This window comes from Narcine bancroftii, chromosome 5, assembly GCF_036971445.1.
Source record: "Narcine bancroftii isolate sNarBan1 chromosome 5, sNarBan1.hap1, whole genome shotgun sequence".
NCBI classification, from domain to species: domain Eukaryota; kingdom Metazoa; phylum Chordata; class Chondrichthyes; order Torpediniformes; family Narcinidae; genus Narcine; species Narcine bancroftii.
The window spans coordinates 80,761,233-80,788,586 of NC_091473.1; the positions used below are offsets into that span (position 1 = coordinate 80,761,233).

General features: G+C 40.3%; 1 protein-coding gene across 1 annotated transcript in view; it reads left to right on the top strand.

Moving 5' to 3' along the window:
* Nucleotides 1-27,354, top strand: part of slc30a7 (solute carrier family 30 member 7) — an 87,862-nt gene that overhangs the window by 53,153 nt on the left and 7,355 nt on the right. The gene's annotated exons all lie outside the window — the stretch shown is intronic.

The window sequence follows — 27,354 nt, forward strand, 5'->3', positions numbered from 1 at the left end:
GTGAGCCCAAAACTGCTTGCAATACTCCAAGTGAGGCCTTAGTAATCCTCAATATCACATCCCTGGTCTTGTTTTCTAATCCTCTTGAAATGAATGCTAACATTGTATTTGCCCTCTTCACCACCGACTCAGCATGCATGTTTACCTTCAGGCTATCCTGCACGATGACTCCCAGGTCCCTTTGTATCTGGGTATTTTTAATTTTCTCCCCATTTAAAAAATACTCTTCCATGTTTTTTCTAACAAAGTACATGACCTTATATTTTCCAACATTGTATTTCATTTGCCACTTCTCTGCCCATTTTCCTAATCTCTGTTCTTCGGCAGCATCATTGTTTCATCAACATTACCTGCTCCTCCACCGACCTTCATATCATCCACAAACACGGCGACAAAGCCATTCATTCCATCATCCACATCATTAGTATGCAACATATAAAGAAGCAACAGAATATGATTCCTGCATTCTGTCACTGCCTCCTGGCAAACAGTCAATGCTCTACCCACACTAGTATTTTTTCTGTTATACCACGGGCTCTTATCTTGTTAAGTCGCCCCATGTGCGGCGCCTTGTTAAAGGCCTTCTAAAATCCAAATACACCACATCCACTGCATCTCCTTTATTTAGCTTGATTGTCATTCAAAGAATTCCAATAGATTTGTCAAGCAGGATGTTCCCTTAAGGAATTAGGCTGGCTTTGGTTCCTTTACTCAAAGCAACTCTGGTGCATTACACAACACCTAATCCAGTATAGCAGATGCCTGTTTGGATTTTCCAACAAGCTCACTTAGAATGCACAAGTTCTACAAATGCACTCTTGAAATCCAGTCCCAACCTGGTTTTCCCAATCCACTGCATGTTAAAAATCCCCATGATTACCATAACATTGCCCTTCTGACATGTCTTTTCTGTTTCCAGTTGTAATTTGTTGTTCACAACCTGGCTGCTGTATGGAGGTCTGTATAGAACTGCCAACAGTGTCTTTTTTACCCTTGTCATTTCTCAGCTCAACCCACAATGATTCTGTGTCTTCTGATCCTATGTCTCCTCTTTCTAATGATTTAATATTGTTCCTTTCCAACAGAGCCACACCACCCCCTCTGTTTACTTGCCCATCCTTTCAATGCACTATTTATCTGTGGACATTCAGCTCCCAATGATATTTATCCTTTAGACATGACTCTGTGATGGCCACGACATCATATCTGCCAATCTGTAGCTGTACTACAAGGTCCTCCACTTTATTTCTCCTGTTGCGTGCATTTAAATACAAAACCTTTTGGCCTGTATTTGTTACTTCTAACTCTCCCTGTTGCATTGCAACTAATCCCAATGGTGGCAATTTTGCCCTGGTGCCTGTCCTTCCACACAAACTCCCTACTAGCTGTCCCTTCTTGTGCTGTAACCGCCTCTTCCTCTGTCTCTTCACTTTGGTTCCCACACCACTGCAATCTTGTTTTGAAAAAACACAACTTCATTGGCAAACCTCCCTGCCAGGATATTTGTTCCCCTCAAGTTCAGCTGCAACCTGTCCCACTTGTACAGGTGACCCCTTTCCAAGAAAAAGTTTCAATGATCCAAGAAGTTGTAACCCTGTCCCCAGCTCCATATCTTCAACCACTCACTCATTTGTCTGCACTATCTTCCTGTTCTGACCTTTCCTTGCTTGTGGCACCAGGAGTAATCCAAGAGATTTCCTAACTCCCTCAACTTGCTTTGCAGGACCTCTATCCCACTTCTGCCTATGTCATTGGTACCAATATGTACCACAACCTGTGGCTGTTCACCCTGCTGTGTTGCCCGATGAGCTAACCATGCTGTCCAGAAGAAAAAAGTTTGACAAAAATTGTAAGAAAGTAGCAGGTTTATTGTTTGCATTCACTCCCTAGGGTGGAACTTGGTTTCCTTTACGAGAGTGTGTGTGCTTGTTGAAGCTTTTAAGGTTTTACCATACAGAGTTTCACAGCGCTTCCTTTGTGGTTTATTAGTTTGACAACGCCTAGTTTTGTCGGCTGGAGTGAAATTTGTTTCTTCTCCATTTCTGTTTGAATTTATTTCTTCCAAACAGCAGATACCAATGACATTTTGGCTTTTTGGGTAATTGATATAGTACTCCCCACAAAATTAATTATTCCTCTCTTGCGTAGAATTGTAGAAATTATGTTTTTGTTTTTAAGATTCTAATTTAATTTTTGATCTTTTTTAAATTTTTTATTTTCATAGACTCGCAAAATTCAAAGAAACTATAAAATCTTTCAACATTCATAGTCTATGTTTATCCTTACCCCCCCCCCCCCACCTTTACCATGAGAAACATTCTTTTTTTTGAATATTTTATTTATAATTTACACACACACTCTTGGTTTTACTCCCCCCACCTCAACAGAAAACAACCAAAAAAACACATTGGCCATTTAAATAAAGAAACTTGTATGAAAAGGCAAAAATGCTTATTTAACATTATAAAAAAAAAGATGCCACTAACAAGTAACAAATTAAAAAAGGTTAAAAAAAGAAAGAAAAAACATTAATCACAGGGACTGTCGGAGCTCAATGCCAATCCTCCAGCTCTCTTACATTCATCTTGACTTAGCCTGATTGGAATGGACCCCTCCCCACCCGTCCTCCCACACCAAAAAGAATAAGGACAAAGGGACGGGCAGGCAGCGAAGTATGGGGGGCCGCAGCAAGGGAACAGCACTACATTTCCATATAATTTTAATTATTTTTAAGACAGAGCATGGCAAAAAATAGCAACATTTATTCCCATCCCTCTTTGTTATCGAACCAAATGGCTTGCATTTTGAAGGGCACATAAGAATTTGAGAGATTAATAAAGGCAGGTGAGATTAGTAGACCTATACAGTGCACTCCATAATGTTTGAGACAAAGATGCTTTTTTTTTGGCTCCTATGCTCCACAGTTTTAAATTTTAATCAAACAATTTACATGTAATTAAAGTCCACATTCCAGATTTTATTCAAGGTTATTTGTATACAATTTGGTATGTAGGAATTGCTATATGTTTTAGACATAGTTCCTCCATTTCAGGGTACCATAATGTTTGGGGCATTTGGCTTCACAGGTCATTGTGATTACTGGGGTAATTGCTTCTGTGGTGCATAAAAGAATGAGGCTTGCCTCTAATCATTTGATCACCTCTTTGGAGACTGTCGTTGCTATTTTTCAACATATGAACCAGAGTTGTGCCAACGAAAGTCAAAAAAGCCATTAAGTGGCTGAAAAACAAGAATAAAACAGTAAGAGACATTACCCAAACCTTACGATTACCAAAATCTACAGTTTGGAACATCATTAAGAAGAAAGAACCTATAAGTCTTATGAGGCAAGGTTAGCAGGGCTAGGACTTTTCTCTTTGGAGAGTAGAAGGATAAAAGGAGACTTGATAGAGGTCTACAAGATTATGGGAGGCATAGATAGGGTGGATAGATAGTACCTGTTTCCAAGGGCAGGATCAGCAAAAACCAGAGGACATATGTACAAAGTTAAGGAGGGAAGTTTAGGGAAACATCAGGGGTAAGTTTTTTTGACAGAGTTGTGGGTGCCTGAAATGCCTTGCTGAGAACAGTGGTAGAGGGTGAAACTTTGGATGCATTTAAAAGACTCTTAGACAGACACATGGATGAAATAAAAATAGAGCATTATGGGGTAGGGAGGATTTAGTACTTTTTTTTAGGAAGGAATATATAGGTCAGCATAATATTGAGGGCCGAGGGGCTATAATGTGCTGTATTCTTTGTTCTAAACTCTTTTCAGGAGACAGTTATGTTAATGATTACTGTCTGCTGAAGACTTCACAAACAGAAATACAGAGACTACAGTGCAAGATGCAAACCACTAGTTAGGCACAGAAAGAGGATGGCCAGATTACAGTTTGTCATGAAGTATTTTAAAGAGCTGCAGAATTCTGGAAAGAGGTCTTGTGACAGATGAGACCACGATTAACCTGTATCATGGTGATGGTGTGGAACTGCTCAAGATCCAAAGCATATAAAGATACAAAAAGATTCAAGAATATTTTTACTTGGGAATATATATGAAAAAGATATAAAACTGAAATTAGACAAATATCAAGAAAAAATTTTAAATATAGCAGTAGCGACTGCAAAGAAATGTATAGCGGTAACATGGAAAACTGAAAATGTGGTACTATTAAGGCAGATGACATTGAAATGGAAAATTGTATACCTTTAGAAAAGATTACATAGTTTAAGAAATAGAGTGAAAACTTTTATAAAATTTGTAAACCATGTGACTATAAACCATATTTTATGAAAAATATTCCATCCACTTTCTCCATTCTACCCAACCCCCTCAATTAGATACTTCAAAAATAATGAATATTATATATACTAATAATATATATGTAGAAATAGGTGTTCTTTTTCTTTTCTTCTTTTGGGAGAGAGGGGGGGTTGGGGAGAAAAAATTTAAAATTTTTGTTTCATTTTGTATGACTTACAATAATTACTGTATTATTGAATTATTCTTTTTTGTATTGATAGAAGATCTAAAACATATAATCTCAAATGTGAAACCTGGTGGTGAGGGTGTTATGGTCTAGGCATGTATGGCTGCCACAGGTACTGGCGCACTTCTCTTCATTGATGATGTAACTGTTGATGGCTGTAGCAAAATGAATTCTGAGGAGTATGAAAACATCTTATCTGCTCAGGTTCAAGCAAATCCCTCCAAACTCATTGGACAACACTTCATCCTACAGTAAGACAATGATCCCAAACATTTTGGTCCACTGATCATAATACCATTGGTACCTAGTTAATTATGGAGAAAGATAGATCTGGTCCTCGTATTGAGAGTCTCAATTGGAAAAAAAATCCAATTTTATGGAACTGAGAAAAGATCTAGAATGCGTGAATTGGGTTGTTATTATCTGGCAAAGATGTACGAGGTAAGTGGAAGACATTCAAAGGTGAAAATTTGAGAGTACAGAGTTTGTATGTTCCTGTCAGGATTAAATGCAAAGTTAACAGGCATAGGGAACCTTGGTTTTCAAGGGATATTGGGGATTTGGTTCAGAAGAAGAGAGAGGTGTATTGCAGGTATAGGCAACATGGAGCAGATGAGGTACTTGAAGAGAATAAAGAATGCAAGAAAAATCTCAAGAAAGAAATCAGGAAGGCTAAAAGAAGTCACGAGTTGCTTTGCCAGACAATGTGAAGGAAAATCCTAAGGGTTTCTACAGGTATATTAAGAGTGTAAGGATTGGTCACCTTAAAGATATTGGTCACCTTAAAGATCAGAATGGCCTATGTATGGAACCAAAAAGGAGATAGGGGAGATTTTAAATAATTTTTTTCGTATCAATATTTACTCAGGAAAACGGCAGAGTCAAAGAAAGTTAGGAAAACAAGCAGTGAGGTCATGGAACCCGATACAGATTAAAGAGGAGGAGGCTAGTGTAGAAATTGCAGACGCTCTGGCAGAAATATTTAAAATATCCTTAGCCATGGGTGTGGTGCTAGAGAATTGGAGTGTAACTCTTGTTACGAGCCCAGAGAACCCATAAACCCAGCAGCAATAGATATTCACCAAGACAAATGGTTACTTAAACAAATGTTGGTTTTATTAAACATGAAAACAGAATCACACTTTAACTTATCATTATTAACATAACTAACCTAACTTAACCCCCCCTTCTAATTCTAAGCACGCGTGTATGTAATGTGTGTGTAAGTTCAGAAAAGTTCTTTGATTCACAGTCCAATCTCACTTCTCATTCATCCAAGTTCACTGGTTGCAGGTAATTCTTATACTGTGCACAGAATTTAACAATTATAAAGTTCACGAGACTTTGGTGCTTGAAAGGTAAATGGTTACTGCTCAGGAAGGTTCTTGTCAGTTTTCAAAGAGAGATTTGTTGTATGCTGGACACCCAGCCACTTCAGTGTCTGGCCGAAGAAACTTGCCCCCTCAGGGATCTCCAGATGATAACCTCTTTCTTTCAGGTGACCACAGAGTTCCTTTTTGTTTCTCTTATTCCAAATGAAACATTAGACAGCTGGTCTTCTCCTCTTGTATGAACCACAAGGCCTTTGACCATACTGAATTAAGCACTCACAACCCGACTTCCAAATGGGGATTTCCACAAGCTTGCCAGCTTGTCCTGTTCCAGTACCAGCTGCTGTTGCTGACTGTAACACTGTAGAAGTGATTAATCTCTCTCTCTCTCTCTCTCACACACACACACACACACACACACACACACACACACACACACACACACACACACACACACACACACAAAGAGAAAGCCTGTTTGACTCTCTGCTTCCAAAACCACATGACCCTCTTAGAACTGCAAGACCCCTCCAGACTGTCTGCGGCTCTGACAAGCTCTTTCATCTGTTGCCTTTTTGTAAACAGCAGTCCATTAGTGAAGTCTCTTGGGCGCTCTCCAAAGCTTTAGCAAAGGCTCTGAGGCCCCAGTGTGTCTAGCATTAGCAGAGCTCAAGTATTTTAAATAAAATCTGTTTTAAAGTGTTTGTATGTGACCTACACTAACAAACCTTTCCCAATTTATCTCCCAAAAACTTGTCTATATACTCTGTCACACTTTTCCCCTTCAAATGAATTTTAACTCTTAAAATTCAGTTATAACTAAACTGTTTTTAAAATCACTAAAGAGATAACAATACACAATATATAACATGTTATAATAAAGTAACCAATATTGAGAGTATACATGATCAATTTGACAAACAATCTGCTATCACATTATTTGTACCTCTGATATAATTAACTTGCAGATTATATTCTTATAATATTAAACTCCAGTTTAACAATCTTCTGTTTCTATTCTTCATTTTATTCAAAAACACCAGAGGATTGTGGTCAGTAAATATCACAATTGGTTCATGAGAGGTACTGAGATACATCAAAATTCTGCAGAGCAAATATAGATAACAGTTCTTTCTCAATAGTGGAATAGTTTCTTTGATGGACATTGAATTATTTTGAAAAGTAGGCAATTGGAATGTCAATTTTATTAAAACTGCACCTGCTGCTCCCTCACTGGCATCCACTACAAAAGAAAATGGTCTGTTAAAATCAGGAGATTTTAACACAAGATAAATGGCATAGCATCTCCTTTAAATTTTCTGAAGCTGTCTGACAAACCTTAGTCCACACAAATTTCTCCCCTTTCTTCAAAAGGTTGGTTAAAGGAAGAGCAACCACTGCAAAATTTCCTATAATATCCTACCATTCTTAAAAACCTTCTCACTGCTTTCTTGCCATTGGGAATAGGAAACTCAGAAATTGCATTCACCTTAGCTTGAATAGGTGTAACTTTGCCATGGCCAACTACATGACCTAAGTATGTTACAGTGGCATTTGCAATTTGACTTTTTGCTAAATTAACAGTTAAGTTTGCTTTGGATAATCTTGCAAACAATTTGTCCAATTCCCTTAGATTTTCTTCCCATGTGTCACTTTTTTGTGACCAACTCATCAATATAAGCATCTATAGGTGTTAACTCTTGGATTACTAAATTAATCATCCTTTGGAATGTTGCAGGGACATTTTTTATGCCAAAAGGTAATACATTATACTCATATAAACTGGATGGAGTTACAAAAGCTGAAATATTCTTTCCACTCTCAGTTAGAGGCACACACCAGTAATCCTTCAACAAATCCAACTTAGTAAGAAATTTAGCTTTCCCAATGTTATCAATATTATCATCTATTCTCAGAATAGAATAAGTATCTGTTTTAGTTACTGAATTAGCCTCCCTGTAATCCGTACAGAACCTAACAGTTCCATCTAGTTTTGGTACCAGAATACAAGAACTCCAATATCATTTCTCAACATATATTCCACCTCCTGATCCATGGTTTTACTCTTCTGAATGTTTATTCTATATGGGTTTTGTTTTATGGGACTTACTTCTCCCACGTCTACATCATGGTAAATCACTGATGTCCTTTTTGGCACATCAGGAAACTAATTTGTGTATTTCAGAATTAATTCTTTCAACTGCATCTGTTCTTGTGATTTAAGATGGCCTAACATTTCCTCCAAATTTTCCAAAATTGCTGAGCTAGACAGGTGCACGGGAACCATGATTTCTTTAAGGTTACCCTCACAACATTCTGTTTCCATAATCTTATGATCCATAACTTCTTCAACCCTATCAACAACTAATACCTCTAATACAGATTGTTCTCCACTACCCTTATCCTCAAAATAAGGTTTCCACATACTTATATGACCATATAATTATATAACCAAACCTAAATTTTATTCCTTCAATCTGGAGTGTTAACAACATAATTAACATAATTCAGTTTTGATTTAACTATGTACAGTCCAGAAAATCTAGCTCTCAAAGCACTGTCATGTGTTGGAAACGATATCGAAACTTTACTTCCTGTCTTAAAATTCTTCACTTGAGCTTTCCTGTTAAAATAAACGGTTCATTTTACTCTGAGCCATTTCTAAATTCTCTTAAGCCAAAGTCTGCACTTTTTTTAACCTATCTTTAAATTTAGAAACATAATCCAGCAACTGCACATCCTCATTAACCCTCTGTTCTTTTATCAACATTGAAGGTCCTCTAACCTGATGTCGAAACACAATTTCAAAAGGGCTGAAACCTAATGACTCCTGCACAGCCTACCTTGCTGCAAATAACAATAAATGAGTTCCTTTGTCCCAATCTTTCCCATTCTTCAGGCAATAAATCCTCATCATATTTTTAAAGGTAGAATGAAACTTTCCAAAGCTCCCTGAGTTTCAAGATGGTATGCTGATGAAGTGATCTGTTTTATTCCCAACTTATAAATCAACTGCTGAAACAACCCATACATAAAATTAGATCTTTGATCACTCTGGATCTCTTTAGGTAATCCAAAAACTGAAAAATCTTTCCAGAGCTTTTGCCACCGTTTTGGATTTAATATTCCTTAATGGTATAGCCTCTGGAAATCTCAACGCTGTACACGTAATTGTTAATAAGTACTGATTTCCAGTTTTTGGCAAGGGACCTACACAATCCACAATAACCCTACTGAAAGGTTCCCCAACAACAGGAATAGGTTGCATTGGAGCTACTGGAGGACCCTGGTTAGGTTTCCCCACAACCTGACAGAGACATGTCCATCACCAATTTACAACATCCTTCCTCAAACCAGGCCAGAAAAATTGTCTCAAAATCTTATTCATGGTTTTCTTTATGCCAAGAAGACCACCCAAAGGTGTACTGTGGACTAGATATAAATTTTTGTTCCGATAATTTCTAGGAACGATCACCTGATGAATCACCCCCCACTCTTTACTAGCAGGAATATCAAGAGGTTTCCATTTCCTCATCAACAATTCACCCTTCAGGTAATATCCACAAGCCATTTCTTTAATCTCCTGTTCAGTTACTGCTTTGTCCCTTAAGTCAACAAGATCTGTATCTGTGCTGTGTTGCTGAATTAACTTTTTCCTTGAGAAAGAGAAATCCTTACTCTCACAATTACCCTGCTTTTTCAGAACTGGGCTAGTCTCTATCAACTGGAACTTCCTCTGCTCTCATCATTTTCTTATACAAAGACCTTCTAACTGCATATGCAGGATATATCTCACAATCGTCTCCAACATCATCCTTACTAGGCCGATTTGTTAATTTCAAAATTGAAATGAGAGCACTATAAAAAGTGCTGTAATTTCTACCTGGTCAAACCAACATGTATACCAATAACCTTGAATAAAATATGGAATGTCCACTTTAATAACATGTGAATTGTTTGATTACAAATTTAAAACTGTGGACCACAGGGATAAATAAAGAAAAAAATGTCTATCAAACATTGTACATTATGGTCAGCATAGTAATGGCCTGAAGGATCTTTTTATTTGTTGTATATTTCTGACTGTAATACAGTCTCTAATTCATCAATGCATCAGGATAACTTTACGGCCATCATAGAGAAAGTTTTTATTACCAGGTTTTAGATCTGACTTGCTGCGATTCTCATCTTCTGTATGCTCAGAGGTATGGATAATTTATAGCCAGCGCTACAAAATATAGTACAAGCACCACCAATACCGTTGTAAAATTCTCTAAAATTATTGTCAGATTAAGAAACTGATCTCTGTGTTCCCTCTGAGGCCAATATCCTCAGTTGTGCTTAGATTTACCCAATTCTAATGAATTGGCCATATCATCCTGCCTTCCAGAACCAGGCTCCTGAAATTTAAACTGAGATCAAAGTCAAGTTTGGAAGTGGATGGAGAAAATGCTTCCATTAGGAACTTATAAAAGTAACATCCTCAGAAACCCATGGCAACCTGTCATGTGACCACTCAAGATGAAAGAGCAACTTTCATTCGTAGGTTATGAGCAGATGATAAACTTGCTCTCCATTGAATCCCAATGTCTCTGAAATCCTATTTCCTCTGTAATGTGGAAAGATGGGTGTGTACTGAGTACAGCATAGATCATGAACAAAAGGAACATCCTTCTGTACTACCAAAAACTGTTCTCTGGTATTAGCATGCCCTTATTAAGCTGTGCTTTATCTTTAACACTAGTTTCTACCAGTGATTGGAAAATAGTTCAGCTATGGCCTGATCACAGAAAATGAGACTGAGCTTCTCCTGTCTGATAATGCCTTGTTAACTGGAATAATCTGCAAATTGATGGAAAGTTAAGCAGCACTCTTGACCTGCAAATGTTCTTGCTCATTTTGGACCATCTCATCATTGCAAATGTTCCCTGTACCTGAATGATGAGATCTAAAGTCTCTGACATTGAATGGAACCATCCAGAATTTAAATTAAGTGCTTATTAAAACACTGTCAGTGCAACCTTCATTATGATAGTTGTGCAATTTTACTAGTGCTACAGTTTCATGGGCAAGCTAACCAGTGTTTTATAGGCCTGTAGCCGACTGATACAAAGAAACACACACTCGCAGTGTGGGAGGTTAAGCTCTGAGCTTTATTGAGGCTGGAAAGGCACCTTTTATACAGTTGGAGTTCCCACCGTTTGATTGGCTGACATCAGCTGCATGAATAACAATAATGGGTGGGAACATTCTTGCATGTGAATGTCCTTCCCCAGTCTGTTATTGATCTGTTAGCTGGGCAGCTTGGCCAGCGCCATTTTGGACCTGCTGGTCTTGTACTGCTCTATCTTTCAACGGTGCCGGTTCGCTGTGTTAAGGGACGTGTTACAGTATGTTATGCTGCTATTTATTACCGCGCGATGTGCTGGCTCGATCTCCGCGATGGTGGGCCACTACAGGCCAATGTTTTTAAAATGCAGCACAACACCTGGAAAATTAAATTCTTCCTCCTTTCTATAATAATCTTTATACTGTATGAAGGGTATGGAATGGAAGTTGAATATATTCCATTATATATATTTTAAAACTAGTTTATGATGTAGTGCTTAAAAATCTACCAGATGAGTACTCTGTATGTTGGCGTATAAGACAGTATTTGAACCTTTAAAATATCACCCCAAAACCAGGGGTCATCATGTATAGTGAGCATAAAATTCAAACCTTAATATCCTGTGGTTTAGAGTGTGTCCCATGGCGATGAAGAGCAGCATAAAACACTTGCATAACTCCAACGATCCTACCACTCAATATTTTTCAATTGAGACTTGTGGCTGGGAAGCTGGATTAATAGTAATGTTATATTAAAACAATAAAAATTTATTATAAACCTGTTTAACATACCTTAAAATAACAGCACAGCAAATGAAGCTAACAGTTGCCATTTGCAACAGCAGATGAAGAGTGGACAATATGTCAGGGTCCCAGAGTGCATTTGTTTTTTTTTGTAATTCTTTATTTATCGCACTATGAACCATATCAACCAATATATTTACAGATGCATCTCTTTAAATATTCACAGTGACATTTTCTCTTTTTTTCCCCCCATCACTCCCTTCCCCCTTCCCACCCCCCTCCAAAAACAGTAAATATTGGACATATAAAATACAATAAAGCAATATCTTTATACAAAAGGAATACAAACAAAAAAGACTTATCATCTATTTATTCACATTAAATCTGATCGTGTTTATCTTCTTATCATTTTAGGTGCTGGTGGTCTGAGGCCTGCTCTTTCTGCCATGTTCCATATATGGTTCCCAGGTTTCCCCAATCATTATAACTTTGTCTTTTAAATTATATGTGATTTTTTTTTCCCAATGGGATACACTTAAACAGTTATATATTCCATTAATGTTTATAGTCATTTAGTCCAATGTGGCCATCTTGTATCTTTATTTCCACTTCTTTTCCACCTCTTCACCACCTCCATCCCTTTTTTCCATTACTGTTTTTTAAGTTTTCCTTTTTAATCTCAATTTATGGCAATGCATTTAAGACATGAAATACCCCAACAATTCCCACAAGCAATAACCCTTTAACCCCAAATGAACCTCCCCTCCTTGGATTGCCTCCTGTCCCTTGACGGCAACCACAACTCCCCTTTCCATTCGGTTTGCGAACATGCTCGCAAGCGTCAACCGATTTCGCAGTGACCCTTATTCTCCCACCCCCCAGAGAACACTATTTTCCTATACTTATAACAAAGCTCTCTTTTTTTCCTTCTTACCCTTCTGTAAATCTTTATATATACATTATCTTTATTTTATATTTATTACATATTTTTGCATATTTTCTTGCCATCCTTCTTGTCACTCCTCCTCTCTTTTCTTGACCTGCAAATGTTCAGCAAATTCTTGGGCTTTCTTTTGATCCAAGAACAGTCTATTCTGTTCCCCAGGAATGAATACTTTGAGTACCACTGAATGTCTTAATATAAAGTTATACACTTTCTTCCATAAGATTGTTTTCACTGTGTTGAATTCCTTCCTCCTCTTTAAAAGTTTGAAGCTTATGCCCAGGTAAAAAAATATTTTTTGTCCCTTATATTCCAACGGCTTATTGGCTTATTCTCTAACCTTCTTTCTTGCCTGCTCCAGTATGTTTTCTCTTGTCATATATCTTAGAAATTTTACCACTATGGATCTCGGTTTTTGATGTGGTGGCAGTTTTGGTACTAGCGCTCTATGTGCCCTTTCGATTTCTATTTTTTCATGTGAGTCTGTTATTCCCAGCACCTTCGAGATCCATCCTTTTATAAATTCCTTCATATCTGTCCTTTCTTTGCCTTCTTTCAGGCCCACTATTTTTATGTTGTTCCAACCAACCAATTTTCCCCTGCAACCGCTGCAACAGTGTCTGCCTGTCCCACATCGGACTTGTCAGCCACAATCGAGCCTGCAGATGACGTGGACATTTACCCCCTCCATAAATCTTCGTCCGCGAAGCTAAGCCAAAGAAGAAGTTTTCCAATATGTCAATTTTTTGTGACAATAAATCTTGTTTCTCTTTAATTTTTTTTCGCTCTCTTCCAACTTCCCTCAAATCATTTATCTCCATTTCTACAGCAGCTTCTCGTTCCTCCACATTTTCTACTCTTTTCCCTATTTCAGTCATGACCAACACTAAGCTTTGCATTCTGTCTTCAGCTCTTTTCATTTTTCTTTTGATTGAACTAAATTCTAATGATAGCCATTCTTTTAATGACCTAATTTGTTCTTCAAAAAAGGCTTTATCTAAACTTTATCCTTCTATTTTACCTTCTTCTTTCCTTTGAAATTCTTGGTCTTCTTCCTCCTCTTCTTCTGTGTCTGTATCTATGTCTCTGTCATTTTCTTCTCTTCTCTGTATCTTTGTATCTTCATCCTTCTCTGGTGAGCTGCTTCTGTATCCTTGCTGGGCCTCCAGCTTGCTGGGCCCCCTGCTGCAGGCCAACCCGCTGCTAGGACCCCTGCTGCAGGCCCACCCGCTGCTGGGCCCCCTGCCGCAGGTCGTTCCCCTGCCGGTCGCCCCATTGCTGCTCATCCGCTTCCCGTCCTTCGTTCTCTTTCTCACTATTCTTCTTTTCTTCTTTCTTTACTTCCCCCAGCCGAACGCCCCGATACTGGCCGCTCCGCAGCTGGCCGCTCCGCAGCTGGCCGCTCCCCAGCTGGCCGCTCCCCAGCTGGCCGCTCCCCAGCTGGCCGCTCCCCAGCTGGCCGCTCCCCAGCTGGCCGCTCCTCAGCTGAGTCCCCCTCCCGTCGGCATTGACCTTTTCTTTTACTTGCGCACTGCGCACCTCTTCTTGGCTCTGAGAGCCATTTTTGAAGTCCGCCAGTCGGGAAGACACCGCACCTTTGGGGACTCACCAACATCGGAGATCGGCCGCTCCTCTCCAAGGTGGCTTTCTGCTCTGACATGCATGTAAAGCCGCCTTCTTTCTTCAGTGATTTTCCTTCTTCCCTTTTTTCTGTTAATCCTACTTTTTCTCTTTTGGGTGCCATCTTCTGTCTCTGTAACTTTATCTTTCTCTTCCAGTATTTTATGTTTATTGAGCTCTGTTTTCTCACATTTATTTTTTCTTTACTCTGGAGAGGGCTGTTTCCACCCGACTAGCCACTACTCCATCACGTGACTCCTCCCAGAGTGCATTTGTTTATGCTGCCTTGTTAAGCCAATCACAATAGAATTATATGCAACACCACGTTTGTTCCTGTAAAAGAACCAACACCTAAGTCTCATTACTAGTGTTTACGTTACACTAGCTGATAACTTTTTTTGCATATTATGGAAGATAATTGACAGTATTTGCCATTACTTGAAATGAAATGGCTAAATTTTAAATAGCCAAAACTGTGTTGCTTAGTAGTGTGCTTACCAGCATCACTCCACTGGTCAGTGGGATGGTTGGTAAAGGATTATTGGGGCAGTAAGCTTTCAGATTTATTATCAGAGTACATACATGACATCACATACAACCCTGAGATTCCTTTTTCCTGTGGGCATGGCAGAATTGTCACTAACTGGTAGTGCTCAGTGGCAATTCCAGGCTTGGCGGAGTCTTACACAGCAAGTATAGCTCAAAGCCTATATTTTACGTGGGAATTCTGGGGGTCATCTTCTACAACCAGCTGCTTTGTATCCTGCCATATCTATGTTATTTTGTTTTTGAATATTTTGAATTCCAAATGAAAGACCAAAGGAATTATGCTACAATGCCATTTTCTCTTCTGCAGTTTGTGCAGGGAATTTTTAAAGCGCTATGTCATCCTTGTGTGGTTTCTACTGAGTGTTGAAAAGTCACAATAATGTTATCTTTTGTATTATGAATTCAATGTGAATTAACTTTATGCTCGTACCTAGATGAAGAGTTCAGGTCAGAAACCTTAGTTATGTATCTTTGCCTCCTGTGGGCACTGTGGGATTTGTTGAGTTTCTCCAGCATTTTTGTGTATTTACTACAATCACCACATTTGCAGACTTTCTTGTTTCACTTCATACAATTGCATTGGAATTTTAAGTGCTTGTATAAAATTTTTTCAACAACTGAATTCTTAACAGTGTAGAGCAGGGGTGAAAAACTCAAATTCACGGAGGGCCAAAATTAATAACTTGGACTAAGTCGAGGGCCGAACTAAATAATTATTGAAAATTTTCAACAACATCTGCATGTTTTCTCTTCTTTCAACATATGTAATGTTAAACTTTTTCTTATTAAAATAAATGTTTAATAATAGTTTTGGATAAACTCTTTCATTGTCATTGCCATTGGCCCATTTCCTTTAGTGTTCTGAAACCGTGCACATGACGAGTCAATGAGGGATGATTAAAGCAGTGGTCTTCAAACTTTTTCTTTCCACCCACAGACCACCTTAAGCAATCCCTTACTAATCACAGAGCACCAATGGCACAGGGACGCGAGTGGAAAGAAAAAGGTTGAGAACTGTTGTATTGTGGTAACTCCACATCTGATTAGGTTAATTGTTAGGGAAGTGGTCAGAGAAGGACCCCCCCCCCCACCCCAAGAAAGGCTTAAATCACAGGAACAAAATAAGCTTCCGTCTCACTGCTCCCAATCTTACACACAGTCCTGATGTGGAATGTGGGGTCGCAGCTCCACGTTCACCTGAGTTCAGGTGCTGTCTGTGTGGAGTTTGTACGCTCTCCCCTTGTCTTGGACCAACAGGTCGGTCGCCTGACGAAGGCACCTGAACCCCCCGTTGAAACGCCGGCGTCCGGGGCGGTGGAGGAATTGGCTGAGAAGAGCGTGTTGCTCCCACCCCCCTTCCATGGTTGGAGAGGGATTAAACTGCGATCTCACAGCGCCGGGCTCGTCTCCAACAAAAGGAGCGGGAGGCAGGGTCCGCCGCGCACGGAGCGAGGGGGAAGGCATCGCCAACGAGACGTTCGGTCCGGCGTCGCCGCTGAAGCGCAGACCCAGCGAGGATGGTCCCCAACTCCAGCCGTGTCTGTGTGTCCGGGAGCCGGGCGGGCTGAGTGCGGCGCTCCGATCCCCGGGATTCGGGACTCTGAGATCCCTCCACACCTCCGGCGTCTTCATTTTCACCTTCAGTGTGCATGCGCTATACTGGCGCTGCGGCCAGCGGGCCAACTCTAATATATATTTAATATGATCTTGCGGGCCAAATATAATTATATCGCGGGCCAAATTTGGCCCGCGGGCCAGAGTTTGACATGTGTGCTGTAGAGGAACAGATATTTAGGGGTTCAAGTCTACATATCCTCAAAGATGCCGTGTAAGTTGATTAGATGGTTAAGGAGTATGGGGTGCTAGCCTTCAGTAGTCAGCAGATTGTGTTCAAGAGCTGTGAAAAAATGTTGCAGCTCTATAAACTTTGGTTAGACCACACTTGGAGTATTGTGTTCAGTTTGATCACCTCATTACAGGAAGCAGGTAGATACTTTAGAGAGGGGGCAAAGAAGATTTACCAGGATGTTGTTTTAAAAAAAAAAGCATTATAACATAATGCTGAAGAACCTCAGCAGATCAAACTGTACATTTTATAGCAAAATAATGATACAAAACAACATTTTGTGTTTTTACTTCAACATGGTTTCTGCATACTTTCATGTTTTACCTTTTTCAGGATGTTGCCTGGATTGGAGAACATGTTTCATGAAGCAAGGTTGACAGAGTTAGGGCATTTCTCTTTGAAGAAACAAAGGATAAGAGGGGACTTAAAAGAGGTATATATGATTATGAGGGAATGGGTTAGGGTGGACAGCCAGCACCTTTTTCCTGGGTGAGAACAGTAAATTCCAGAGAAGATCTGTTTAAGACCATAAGATATATCTGCAAAAATAAGCCATTCAGCCTGTCAAGTCTGCCCCACCATTTAATCATGAGGTGACCCATTTTCCCCCTGTCTTGCCTTCTCCCCTTAATCTTTGATGCCCTGGCTAATCAAGGTTTTTGAGAAGGTAACAAAGGAAATTCATGAGGGTAGGGTGGTAGATGTGGTCTACATGAATTTGACAAGGTCCCCGTGAGAGACTCATTGAGTAAGTCATGAGGCATGGTATCCATGGAACCTTGTCTATGTGGATAAAAAAATTTGGCATGCATGTAGAAAGCAGAGAGTAGTAGTGCAAGGAAAGTATCCTTCCTGGAGGTCGGTAATTAGTGGTGTTCTGCAAGGATCTGTTCTGCGACCCCTGCTCTTTGTGATCTTTATAAATAACCAAGATGAAGAGGCGGAAGGATGGGTCAGAAACTGTGCAGATGATATAAAGGTTGAAGGAGTTGTGGATAGAGCTGAAGGTTATCATAAGTTACAAAAGGAATATAGACAAGATGCAGAGTTGGGCAGAAAAGTGGCAGATGGTGTTCAATCTGGATAAGTGTGAGGTGATGCATTTTGGAAGGACAAACCAGAAAGCTGAGTACGGGCTTAATGGTCGGTGACTTAGGAGTGTGGATGCCCTTGGGGTCCAAAATTATACATCCCTCAAAGTCAATAGGATGCAGGTTGATAGGGTAGTTAAGAAGGTCTATGAGATGTTGGGCTTCATTAATAGGGAGAATGAGGTCAAGAAGATATGTTACAACCTCTACAAATCTCTGGTGATACCACACTCAAAATATTGTGAACAGTTCTGGTCACCTCATTATAGGCAGGATTTGGAGGCTATGGAGAGGGTGCAGAGATTTACCAGGATGCTGCCTGGATTGGTAAATGTCTTGTGAGGCAAGGATAGCAGAGCTGGGACTTTTCTCTGGAATGTAGAAGGATGAGAGGAGACTTAATAGAGATCTGCAAGATTATGAGAGGCATAGATAGGGTGGATAGCCAGCACCAAGGAACATGTGTGCAAAATAAAGGGAGGGAAGTTTAGGGGAGATATATGGAGTAAGTTTTTTTTACACAGAGTTGTGGGTGCCTGGAATGCCTTGCCAGGGATGGTGGTAGAAACTGAAACATTAGGGGCATTTAAGAGACTCTTAGACAGGCACATGGATGAAAGAAAAATAGAGGATTATGAGGTAGGGAGGGTTTAGTATTTTTTTAAGGAATATATGAGTCGGCAAAAGATTCAAGCCGAAGAGCCTGTACTGTGCTATAATTGTCTATGTACCGGGTTTATTACCCAATACTAGATCCACTATGGCCTCTCTTTTAGTTGGCTGGACCGCATAATGTATCGTGCATCCTTCTTGGACACATCTGACAAATTGTGCACCTCTCTCTCTTGCAGAAATGAAGTGCCAAGTCAATATTTGGGAAATTGATGTCTCCCATAACAACAGTTATGTAATTTCAGCACCATTCCAAAATCTCCCTATTTATCTGTTCCTCAGTGCTCTGAGAGCTATTTGGGAGCCTATTCACTACTCCCAAAACTGTGATAGCTCCCTTCCTATTTCTGACTTCCACCCACACCAACTCAGTAGACACTCTCTCCACAACGTCCTCCCTTTCTTCAGGTGTGATATTAATCCTGACCACTAATGTTTACACCCACCCCACCCCCCCCCCCCACTTTCTTTTACCTACCATCCTATTCCTTTTAAAATATCTAAACCGTGTGTAGAGCGCGTGGAAAGAATCAAAGGCTTGTTGATCCAAACCAAGGCTTTTATTAAGTAGAAGACTGGAGCTTATCACATGTAGGTCGACCAGTCCAGAATGACCTGGTCTGGCTAGGAGAAACCCTTTAAGACCTGCCAGTAGGCATGGCTACGCTCTCAGCCAATCACAGTCATCCTACCCGACAATCTGTACATATACACATTGTTGATAGAATCTGTACTATCACACCCTGGTACCTGCATCAGCCAATCCTATCCTTGCATCAGCCAAGTCACTGTAATGGCTGTAATGTCGTGATTTCACATACTGATCCATGCTCTAAGTTCATCTCCTTTATTCCTTATACTCCTTGCATTGAAATAACCACATTTCAAACCCTCCAACTGACTACATTTATGTTTCATTCTCTGCCCATACTTCCTCACAAACCCAGAACTCATTGCTTCATTCTTTCCACCTTCTGTCCTATTTTCTGCCCTCACATTCTGGTTCCCATCCCCTTGCCAAACTAGTTTAATCTCTCCCCAACAGCTTTAGCAAACTTGCCCTCCAGGATATTGGTCCCTCTCCAGTTCAAGTATAGCACGTCCTTTTCGTACAGGTCATACCTTCCATAGAAGAGATCCAAATGATGCATAAATCTGAATCCCTGCCCCTTGCACCAACTCTTCAGTCACGCATTCATCTGTTGCAACTTCCTTCCTACTTTCTCTGGCGTGTGGCACAGGCAGCAATCCCAAGATTACCAGCCTCGAGGTATTACTTTTCAGCTTCCTTCCTAACTCCCTATCTTCCCTCTTTAGGACCTCATCACTACTCTTATCTATGACATTGGTCCTATTACAAGCCCAGAGGACTCCAAAAACCAGCAAAAACAGAGATTCACCAAGACAATGGTTACTTAAACAAAAATGTTTTTAATTTTCTTCATGCATAATAATAAGATCAACATTTAATTTATTACTATTAACTTAACCTCATTCTAATTCTAAGAGCATGTGTATGTGTTCTGGAAAGTTCTTTGTTTCACTTTCTAATCGTTCACTTTTCATTTCTCCAAGTTCACAGGTATAAGGCAATATTCCATATTGTGCACAGAATGTAACTTTTATTATCTTCACTAGGTTCTGGTCCTTTAACTTAAATAGAGATATTCATTGTTTTTTGGACACACACACAAACTGATCTCCTTCAACAGCCACTTGAGTTTCTTGCCAAAGAAATGACCTCCCCCTCATGGGTTTTCTTCTAGGTTACCACAAAGAGTTCCTTCTTTTTCCTCTATTTCAAGAGTAACACAATAACTAGTCATAGCCTCTTGTAAGTGACTACAAGAGTTTAAAATAGGCTGAACTCAAAACCCATCTTGAAATGGGGTCTTGCAGCAGGTCTACAAAACTTGCAGTCCTCAACACCAACTGCTGCAGTAAACTCTCTCTCCCCCCCCCCCCAAAAAAAAAGAATGGCATGTTTTTTTCTCTCTGTTTACAAAACCACATGAACCCTCCTAGAACAGCAGACTTCAACCAGAAATTTGGTTCACTGGCATGAGTTTAGCCACAAAAAATTAATCCGTTTCTGACCCTGGACATCCATACAAACATGCTGATCCTTTAAAGACAATAGTCCATTTCAATTCTACAACATCAGTCCAATTAACACCTACTTGTGAAGTCTTCACAGGACTTTTCATGGTTTCTGTAAAGTCAATGGCAGATATGAAGGCTCCACCTGCACAGGTTTTTGCATTCCAAATGAGATGTTTGTTTGTGAAATGTAACTGAGATATCTGTTTGTGAAGTGTGACCTAAATTGAACCTTTTTAAGATATATTTTATCATAATTTTATTAACCTATTCTGTAACAGTACCAACGTGGACCACGACATCAGCCTGCTCACTCTTCCGGTTTAGAATGCTGTGAACCTGATCTGAGAAGTCCCTGACCCTGGCACCTGGGAGGCAACATACCATCCGGTAGTTTCGATCTTGTTCACAGAATCTCCTATCTATTCCACAAACTATTGAATGCCCAAACACCTCTTCTTCCCACCCCCCACCCCCCCTTCCATTCTTAACTAAAGGGCAATGCTCTGTGCCAGAGACCTGACATCCCTGATAGATGGTTTTCCATTCCAACAATATATAAAAGATTATACTTATTGTTGAGGGGAAAGGCCACAGGGATGCTCTGCACTGTCTTCCTATTCCTTTTCCCTCTCCTAACAGTCACCTATTTACCTGACTCTTGCCCTTTGGGCATGACTATTTCCTTGTAACTTCTGTCTATCACCCCTCTGCCTCCCGAATGATTTAGAGTTCATCCAACTTCAGCTCCATTTCTTCCAAAAATGTGGCTTCCCCTCCACCACCATCAACTTAGCCCTCACCCGCATCTCCTTCATTTCCCACTCATCTGCCCTGGCCCCTCTGCCCCCATTCACAACAAACACAGGATTCCCCTTGTCCTCACTTATCACCCTACCAGCTTCCATATTTAACACATTATATCTCTATAATATCCGCCATTTACAACATAATACCACCACCAGACACATCTTCCCATCACGTCCACTCACCCTTTTCTATTAATCACCCACTTGACACCTTCCCCTGTGGCTGCAGGAAGTGCCATGTTTGCACCTACATTTCCTCCCTCACCACCATTTGGGGCCCCAAACAATCCTTTCAAGTGAAGCAACACTTAGTTTGTGTATGCGCAGAAGTCATCTACTGCATCTGGTTCTCCTGTTGTGGCCTTCTCTACATTGGAGAGACTGGTCACAGATTGGGAGATCACGTTGCTGTGCACCTTCGCTCTGTCTGCATCAGTGACAGGGATCTCCCAGGGGCCAAACATTTCAATTCTGCACCCAATTCCCATGCTGGCATGGCTTCGAGTACTGTCCTACCTTTAAATTTGAGGAGCAACATTTAATTTTCTGTCTGGGCAATCTCCAACCAGCTGCCATTTACATAGACATTTCAGGTTTCTGCTAGCCTATTCTCCATTCTCCCTCCCTTCCTATTCACTTTATCTTCTTTCCTCCAGCTCTCTACCCCCTTCCCTCTCCATTCACAGAGCCATCCCCCCTTCCCTTTTGGCTGGTGTGGCCTCCCTCCCTTGTCCACCTGTTACCAGTGGCCTGTGGGCCTGTGCTCCTCCCCACCCCCACTCCCCCTCCACTATTTTGTTCAGGCACCCGCCCAGATTTTGTCATTCCTTGATAAAGGGCTCAAGCCCAATATATTGGATATGTATCTTTATCTTCACTACATAAAGTACCCTGTCTAACTTGCTGAGTTTCTCTAGTATTGTGTTTCCACTCTAATCAGTAGAAGTTACAATTTATAATGTAAGGAAGTGTTTTAGTTCATACCTGGAAAGTCATAGAAGTACCAAACATAATTTTTAAAAATGTTGAGAGCACTCAGCAACATTTATTTTTGATGTCTAGTACCCAGCTGTTATCATTTTCATCCAATTTTGTTCCTATTGTTTTTATTAAATTAGTAGATGGGTTTTAACTTGGTCCTTGATGCTTTTTTCATAATACAGTGAATATCTCAATACTGACGGTTCCTTTTGCATGTATAATTTTGCTTCCTGTGTAGTATTGGACAGTGTTAGATCTGATGAATAAATCTTCTTCTAGTTAGGTTAAATAAATTTCCTGTTTTTGCAAGTTGAGGTTCTATTGCAAAATGCAAGTAATTGAGCAATTTAATATGCTAAATCTATTAATATTGCCTGTTTTAAATGCGTGTGAGTGTGTGTTTGCGCGCCCATGCGCAATGAACATATAATATTATAAATTTATAGTTTTTTTGGTTGAGATATTGTGCTCCTGTCTGTATGCTTTACAGTATGCGTAGAGCGCTTTGTTTGAAAGAATGGGAGACTTATTTAGTTTGAATTTCATGGGAACTTGTGATTTATTTTCCAGCTGTGAGGAAATGGGCTAGGGTCTTCCTTCTGTCCATTTCATAACTGAAAGGGGATCAAAAGACAATAGAAAAGGAAGCTTCAGTCTTTAAATTTGACTCCATAAATTAAATTTGACATTTTACTCTCCTGTCTTTTAAAATAAAATCATGAATTACAATATCTAGTACATATAAGTTACATTATCTGCATTCTTGCTTGTAAAAAATGATTTTACTTTCATGGTAATTTTCTGTTCCTGAATATTCTACTGTATATTCAGTCCTGACATCAGATGACTTTGGAGCAAATCTTCAAGCCAAAAATGAAGAAAACTTACTTAACTCACACAAACCCATAATGTCCTTAAGCATTTTAAACTCAAGATATGTACTTTTGAACAGTTGTCGCATTTGCAGTAGAGAAAAATCTACAACTATTTTCACAACAAATGCTTCTTTAAAAATGTCTGCTCTCTGCCATTCATCTGTTCTGCATTGTTTTAAAGTGGAGGTAGTGACTGTGGGGAGGAAATGTGATGCAATGAATTCCAGATATTTATTGTCAGAGTACATATGCACAGATGGCAGTCTCTTCAATCTGAGGCGCCTGCAAGCTGACACCAAGACACAAGAGCAACTTGTCCGTGAACTACTCTTTGCAGACGATGCCGCTTTAGTTGCCCATTCAGAGCCAGCTCTTCAGCACTTGACGTCCTGTTTTGCGGAAACTGCCAAAATGTTTGGCCTAGAAGTCAGCCTGAAGAAAACTGAGGTCCTCCATCAGCCAGCTCCCCACCATGACTACCAGCTCCCCCCACATCTCCATCGGGCACACAAAACTCAAAACGTTCAACCAGTTTACCTATCTCGGCTGCACCATTTCATCGGATGCAAGGATCGACAACGAGATAGACAACAGACTCACCAAGGCAAATAGCGCCTTTGGAAGATTACACAAAAGAGTCTGGAAAAACAACCAACTGAAATACAGAGCCGTTGTCATACCCACACTCCTGTTCGGCTCCAAATCATGGGTCCTTTAACAGCATCACCTATGGCTCCTAGAATGCTTCCACTAGCATTGTCTCCGCTCCATCCTCAACATTCATTGGAGCGCTTTCATCTTCAACATCGAAGTACTCGAGATGGCAGAGGCCGACAGCATCGAATCCACGCTGCTGAAGATCAAACTGCGCTGGGTAGGTCACGTCTCCAGAATGGAGGACCATCGCCTTCCCAAGATCGTGTTCTATGGTGAGCTCTCCACTGGCCACCGAGACAGAGGTGCACCAAAGAAGAGGTACAAGGACTGCCTAAAGAAAGCTCTTGGTGCCTGCCACATTGACCACCGCCAGTGGGCTGATATCGCCTCAAACCGTGCATCTTGGCGCCTCACAGTTCGACGGGCAGCAACCTCCTTTGAAGAAAACCGCAGAGCCCACCTCACTGTCAAAAGACAAAAGAGGAAAAACCCAACACCCAACCCCAACCAACCAATTTTCCCTTGCAACCGCTGCAACCATGTCTGCCTGTCCCGCATCGGACTTGTCAGCCACAAACGAGCCTGCAGCTGACGTGGACATTACCCCTCCATAAATCTTTGTCCGCGAAGCCAAGCCAAAGAAGAGAAGAACATACATACATACAATCCTGTGATCCTTGTTCCTGCATATCTTCTACTTGAGTACACAGTACTCAAGAAAAAAAATCAATATACAAAAGAGAGAAATGTACACTGCGCAATACAGGAAAAAAAATATTCAGAAATAAATAGTGTGCAAAGTAAGAGCCTTGAAATTAGTCTCTGATTAAGTTTGTTATTTAGGAATCTGATGGTGGAGAAGTAGCAACTGTTCCTGAACCTGGTGGTACAAGTCTTGTCACACCTTTACATCTTTCCTGATGGCAGCAGTGAGAATAGAGCATGTCCTGGGTGGTGGGGATCCTTGATGATTGCTGCTGCTCTCTTGACAGCAGTGTTCCATGCAGGTTTTGGCAGTGATGAGGAGAGTTTTGCCTGTGATGTACTGGGCTGTGTCCACCGCCTTTTGCAGGACTTTCCACTCCGAGGCATTGATGCCCCCATACCAGGCCATGATATAGCTGGTCAGCACACTTTTACTACACATTGGTAAAAGTTTGTAAGGTTTTTGATGCCATACCAAACTTCTGCAAACTCCTTAGAAAGTAAAGGCACTGACATGATTTTTTCACGATGACATTGAGTCTTCTAAAACAGTTATTTCGAGAATTTTAAATTCGCTCACCCTCTCCACCTCTGATTTCCCCACAATCAGCTCCTTGGTTTTAGTGACATTGTGTGAGGTAGTTGTTAGTATACCATTCAGCCAGGTTTTCAATCCCATCCTGTATACTGACTCAGTGCCCCTTTTTAGACAGTCCACTGTTGTGTTATCGTCAGCAAACCTAAATGACTTTATTGTCATACCGAGCCACACAGAAGATGTAAAGTAAGTAGAACGAGGGACTAAGTACATAGCCCTATGGTGCTCTAGTGCTGATGGAGATTGTGGAAATGTTCTTGCCAGTGCACACTGATTGGAACCTGGGGTAGAGGATATTCAGGATCAATTACACACTGGGGTCTTGAGGCCCAGGTCTTGGAGTTTGCAGATCAATTTTATCGAGGGGTGATGGTGTCAAATGCTGAACTGTAGTCAATAAAGAACATCCTGATTTACGCATCTTTGCTGTCCAGGTGTTCCATGTTTTGTGCTGAGCCAGTGAGATGGCACGTGATGTAGATCTGTTGCTGCGGTAGGCAAATTAGAACGGATCCATGTCCCTGCTCAGACAGGAACTGATATGCTTCACCACCAGCTTCTCAAAACACTTCATCACTATTGATGTGAGCGCTATTAAGGTTACCACACTCTTGGACACCAGAGGCCTGTTTGAAAAAGGTGGGTATCATGCCCTGTCCAAGTGAGATGTTGAACCTATCCATGAATATGCTGCCGAAGGTTGTAAACGTGGCCAGTGTCTTCATGGGCATTGGTCTTCCCTCTATTAATGACCTGTTTAAAGATGAGGCCTCAAAAAAGCAGCATCTGTCATCAAGGTCCTTCACAACCCAGGTCATTCTCTTTTCTAATTGCTACCATCTGAAAAGAAATACAGGAGCCTGAAGACATACTCAACATTACAAAAATAGCTTCTTCCCCATCGCCTTCAAATTTCAGAACGGACAATGAACCTATGGACACTGCCTCACCTTTTTTCAGTACTTTTTTTAAAAATCTTGTATTTATGTAATTACTGCTGCCACAAAATAACAAATTTCATTACGATAAACCTGATTTTGATTCTAAAATCATTGACCAGTTGGTCATCACAGGTTTTTAGTACTTGGCTGGATACTTTCACCTAATTTATCTTGAATAATAAGTTTATTTTAAATATGACTCCAATCATGAGCAGGTTTTTTTTTATTTTTAAGCCAAAAGGCACTATTTCACATTCATAAGGACCCAATTAACAATAAATGTCATACATTTGAGAGCTTGTAATGTGGTAAGTGATGAAGAGATCGAAAGGAATCTGTATTTTTCTGATTGAAACTATATGAGCCCCTAAAAATTTGAGTCTTGATGAAGGGTTCCACCCTAAAAAATCTACAATTCTTCTCCTCCCACTGATGCTCCCACTGATTTCCTCCTGCAAGTTGTTCCTTGCTGTAGAATCGAACATCCACAGTCTCTTATCTAAATCCCAAGCCTGATGTTGAATTAATCTTTTGATCACCGTTTCAATGAAGGAATATGCAAGTCTTTGCAGATGCACAGTTCAGTTCTATAAGAAAGAAATCTTCCAACACAATAGCATGTTTGATCCAAGATATTACAGGTATATAGAAACAAAAGGACATGGACTAGCATTTCCCAACAATTCTAAGAGTACTAAAGATATGTGTCTGTGTAATATTGTCCATATTTCTCAAAACAGCAAAACTTTCTAAAAAGATTTAGACGTACATGATAACAGGCCAGTTTGGCCCACAAAATTGGGTCTATTTACACCCAATTAATCTACACCCCTGGTACATTTTGAACGGTGGGAGGAAACCAAAGCCCATGGGGAAAACCCACACAGACACAGAGAGAATGTACAAACTCCTTACAGATAGTGAGGAAATCGAACGCCGGTTGTGATCGCTGGTGCTGCAAAGGTGTTATGCTAACTGCTATGCCAACCATGTATTAAGCATTTAGAACTGTCATAGCACTATAGTTCTAGGCATTAAAAAGAATGTGTGCCCATCACTGGAATATCACCAAGACAAAATTAAAATTATATTCTAAAACCAAAAAACAATTTTAATTGAAAGATAACTGAGTTCCTTTGTTTTGCTTGTTACCACAAGGTGAATGGAATGTTGTAAACCAGGCAATTGCAAACTGAAAGTGCAAGAAAGGGAATGCGTGCATGCTTTTAATTAAAATCCTACAATTGCGGGGTCTGTGTCCAAGATGGCAGCAGCTGTGCTCAGCAGCTG